Raw genomic sequence first — 5,407 nt, forward strand, 5'->3', positions numbered from 1 at the left:
AAACATCCCTGTTTAAACTGGCAACAACATACTTTACGACTATGAAAATCAAATCAAATCATATTAATAACAAAATAATCAGTGGGGCAACGTTAGCGGTGCCGGAGAAAAGTGGGTATATATGCTTCATATACGGGTAATACTTTATAATAACTATCCGTTATAACTAGTTAATAGATCATAAATAAACTGTTAGTTAATGGGTTATAAATGACTTGTTAAATAACAGTTAATAGTTTGTTAATGATTTATAACTATCTGTTATAACTAGTTAATAGACCATTAATAAACTGTTAGTTAATGAGTTATAAATGACTTGTCAAATAACAGTTAATAGTTTGCTAATTATTTATAACTATGCCTTATAGATAGCCAATAGATAACTTACAAGCTGTTAGTTAACAAGTTATAAATGACTTGTTAACTGTATTTTAATGATTTATAATTATACCTAATAAAATATTAATAGATCATGAACAAGCTGTTAGTAAATTACTTACTAAAGACTTGTTAAGTATCAGTTAATAGTTTATATATGTTATTGGGACGTTATTCTAAAGTTGCAACTATTCTTTATTTATTAACTGTTAGTAAATGAGGAAAGTTGCAACTTTAGAATAACGTCCCACTAACACACATAAGCTAATAACTAACACTTAACTAATATATTAACTCACACTTTACAGATCAGTTGTTCATAGTTTGTTAACTATCTACTAATACCAGTGAATCTTTGTAGAACAGCAAATGGATGGGACAAGTTCAAGCTACAGAAATTTGATGTGATATTTAAAATATAAAATTTTTGTACCTCAACCTTGTTCCACCCATAGGCTTTTCTGTGTACTGTATTTTACCAAAGAAACTCCACAGATGAAATGTTGAACATTGTGTTTAATGTATAGAAACACACATAACGAGCCATCACATGACAGAACAGCAGTATACAACAGAATACAAACTTATGAGGTTTGGGCACTTTATCCTGATCAAACATCTTTAATAAAAAGATAGCAAACAGTCTTGCTTACCATCACCGTTGTTGTCCATGTGCACAGCATGGTCCACAGGTGTAGCTTTCTTTTTACTGGAAGTACAAAAAAGTGCCCAAACCTCATAAGTTTGTATTCTGTTGTATACTGCTGTTCTGCCATGTGATGGCTCAGTATGTGTGTTTCTATATATTAAACACAATGTTCAACATTTCATCTGTGGAGTTTCTTTGGTAAAATACAGTACACAGAAAAGCCTATGGGTGGAACAAGGTTGAGGTACAACAATTTTATATTTTAAATATCACATCAAATTGCTGTAGCTTGAACTTGTTCCATCCATTTGCTGTTCTACAAAGTTTCACTGGTATTAGTAGATGGTTAGCAAACTATGAACAACTGATCTGTAAAGTGTGAGTTAATATATTGGTTAAGTGTTAGTTATTAGCTTATATATGTTATTGGGACGTTATTCTAAAGTTGCAACTATTCCTCATTTACTAACAGTTCATAAATGAAGAATAGTTGCAACTTTAGAATAACGTCCCAATAACATATATAAACTATTAACTGATACTTAACAAGTCTTTAGTAAGTAATTTACTAACAGCTTGTTCATGATCTATTACTAATTTATTTGGTATAGTTATAAATCATTAAAATACAGTTAACAAGTCATTTATAACTTGTTAACTAACAGTTTGTAAGTTATCTATTGGCCATCTATAAGGCACAGTTATAAATATATAACAAGTCATTTATAAATCATTAACTAACAGTTTATTAATGATCTATTAACTAGTTATAACGGATAGTTATTATAAAGTGTTACCCATATATGAATATCGTTTTTAGCTTTCTATTTGAAGGCATTTGTTTACTGGATCCTTGGACTGAAAGGTTTACAGGTTCACTGGTTTAAGGAAGTTCTGATCATAAAACGCTGCTCCTTTTTATTTGTAAGGTATTGTTTTCGTTATTATGTACTATTTAAATTACATTACTAGGGTGCGGGAGACGCAGCAGGCACACACGCAGCGGGCGCCATAACCAAATATATTTCAAAGCAATACGGCGCCACAATCCTGACTGCATTATTGCTGCCTTTATTGTGTGTTTTTAGCGAATATTTACATTCATTCACATATGACTGGATGTGGTTGACTGTCATGATTTTGGCTAATGCAGGATAATGCGCATCAGAGGAGATTTAAATACGCATAGCACCAGGCCTGCAGAGCTGAATGTGCGTTCGTTTGATGCGCTTGTGGCTGGCAGCGGGAGCTGCTTGGCGCTTTCGTGACGTAATGTGTTGATAACCTTATCAAAGAACTTAATAAAATATGAAAATAGATATTCCCAAATATGTAATATAGGCTAGGGAATTGCACGCAACATACATTTTTATTTTATTATTTTTTATTTTTTTATTTTTTTAATGACCCGCCCCGCAAATAAAGTGACTATTTCTTTACCCGCCATTTCTATTTCCAGCAAATGTGAAGGAATCTGTGGACCTTTTAATTAAAACTAGGGAACATGTTGGGATTTCCTCTAGCAATCCCTACATATTTGCCCGTCCATTTTATGGATCACAGGAAAGCATCCGTGGTTGTGACTGCTTAAAACGCTATGCAGAAAGCTGTGGGGCTAAAAATCCTGAAAACATAACATCCACAAAGTTGCAAAAACATGTAGCCACAGTTTCTCGGCTACTAAATTTACAAACCCATGACCTAGACCAACTAGCAACTTTCATGGGACATGACATTGAGGTCCACAGAGAATTTTACAGACTGCCAGAAGAAACTTTGCAAATGGCAAAAGTTGGCAGAATTCTTTTTGCGCTGCAAAGTGGAATAGGCCAATTTAAAGGAAAATCCCTAGAGGATATAACACCAAACATCAACTGTAAGTCAATTATTTGTATGTACCTGTCTTTTTAAACAATTCAAAGTGTCAATGATTTGTAAAAATCTACTGTCAGTTTTAAAAATGTGTTTGATTGTTTTGTTACAGTTGAAGAGGGCACCAGTGATTCCGAATCGGAGGATGCTGAATCTAATAAAAGGAGGGCAAAGAATAATTATCTCGAAAAAGGGACTGCCACTTCAAGAAAGACTGTATCAGGGGAAGCATCTGCATACCTGAGGAAACCACCACTGCCACTAAATCAAAAGGGTATATTATTCAACTAATAATAATGAATATCGTCCACATTTATCATGTAATTACTGTCCTTTTTACTTTTGAAATATGTAAATTATTTAATTATTATTAATAATTTGTCCACTTAATCTTATTTATTTTAATAGGAAAATCCAGAAAAGCCTGGACAGAAGTGGAGAGTAAAATGATTGAACAACACTTCAAAAACTTCCTAAAGAAGATGAAAGTCCCTGGAAAAAATGACTGTGAAAGATTCCTAAATGAAAACCAATCTCTAAAGAATAGCGAAAGAGACTGGATAGCAGTGAAGTACTTTGTGCATAACAGAATAATTACCATGAAGAGAAATTTGTGTCAAAAGTATACTACCTAGAAATATTGAGAATTACGCTATGGGTTGTCAATGTAAAATGTTACAATACTTGGAGCTTACGTTATGGGGTCTCAGTGTTGTGACATGAAAACATGTCATTGCATTGGTAGTTCATATAAATGGAGCGTCAGTGTGTCATTGCATTGGTAGTTCATATAAATGGAGTGTCAGTGTGTCATTGCATTGGTAGTTCATATAAATGGAGCGTCAGTGTGTCATTGCATTGGTAGGTCATATAAATGGAGCGTCAGTGTGTCATTGCATTGGTAGGTCATATAAATGGAGCGTCAGTGTGTCATTGCATTGGTAGTTCATATAAACGGAGCGTCAGTGTGTCATTGCATTGGTAGGTCATATAAATGGAGCGTCAGTGTGTCATTGCATTGGTAGTTCATATAAATGGAGCGTCAGTGTGTCATTGCATTGGTAGGTCATATAAATGGAGGGTCAGCATTGGTAGTTAATATAAATGGAGCGTCAGGGTGTCATTGCATTGGTAGTTCATATAAATGGAGCGTCAGTGTGTCATTGCATTGGTAGGTCATAAATGGAGGGTCAGGGTGTTATTGCATTGGTAGTTCATATAAATGGAGCGTCAGTGTGTCATTGCATTGGTAGGTCATAAATGGAGGGTCAGCATTGGTAGTTCATATAAATGGAGGGTCAGGGTGTTATTGCATTGGTAGTTCATATAAATGGAGCGTCAGTGTGTCATTGCATTGGTAGTTCATATAAATGGAGCGTCAGTGTGTCATTGCATTGGTAGGTCATAAATGGAGGATCAGGGTGTCATTGCATTGGTAGTTCATATAAATGGAGCGTCAGTGTGTCATTGCATTGGTAGTTCATATAAATGGAGCGTCAGTGTGTCATTGCATTGGTAGTTCATATAAATGGAGCGTCAGTGTGTCATTGCATTGGTAGGTCATATAAATGGAGCGTCAGTGTGTCATTGCATTGGTAGTTCATATAAATGGAGCGTCAGTGTGTCATTGCATTGGTAGGTCATATAAATGGAGGGTCAGCATTGGTAGTTCATATAAATGGAGCGTCAGGGTGTCATTGCATTGGTAGTTCATATAAATGGAGCGTCAGTGTGTCATTGCATTGGTAGGTCATAAATGGAGGGTCAGGGTGTTATTGCATTGGTAGTTCATATAAATGGAGCGTCAGTGTGTCATTGCATTGGTAGGTCATAAATGGAGGGTCAGGGTGTTATTGCATTGGTAGTTCATATAAATGGAGCGTCAGTGTGTCATTGCATTGGTAGGTCATAAATGGAGGGTCAGCATTGGTAGTTCATATAAATGGAGGGTCAGGGTGTTATTGCATTGGTAGTTCATATAAATGGAGTGTCAGTGTGTCATTGCATTGGTAGTTCATATAAATGGAGCGTCAGTGTGTCATTGCATTGGTAGTTCATATAAATGTAGTGTCAGTGTGTCATTGCATTGGTAGTTCATAGTAGTTCATTGTTTATCATGTGGAAGACCATTTCCATTGGCAGGAGTGCAGCAAAAGCAAGTGTGAAACCTTCAGTTTAGGAATGTTTGTGGATGTTAAATAAACTTTATTTCATTTAATATACTGTCGTTATGCCTTTTTTTCAATATTTTATTCTGATCGCAAGAATTGTTTTATTAATGCTAACATTAGTATTACACGTTAAATAAATAAATCTAAATACATTTTTTATGTTGACTTAAGGGGAGACACTACAGGTGAATAGGGTAAAAAATTTTACTAGCAGATATCATCATGAAACTTTCCACCTACATTACGATGAGAAAAAAATTTATTACAAAGTTTCTGTAATTTTTTATTTGAATATACAAATTATGCGCTAAATTGTCTATATTTTAAAAAACAAAAT

Source organism: Garra rufa, chromosome 2 (genome assembly GCF_049309525.1).
Source record: "Garra rufa chromosome 2, GarRuf1.0, whole genome shotgun sequence".
Classification (NCBI taxonomy): domain Eukaryota; kingdom Metazoa; phylum Chordata; class Actinopteri; order Cypriniformes; family Cyprinidae; genus Garra; species Garra rufa.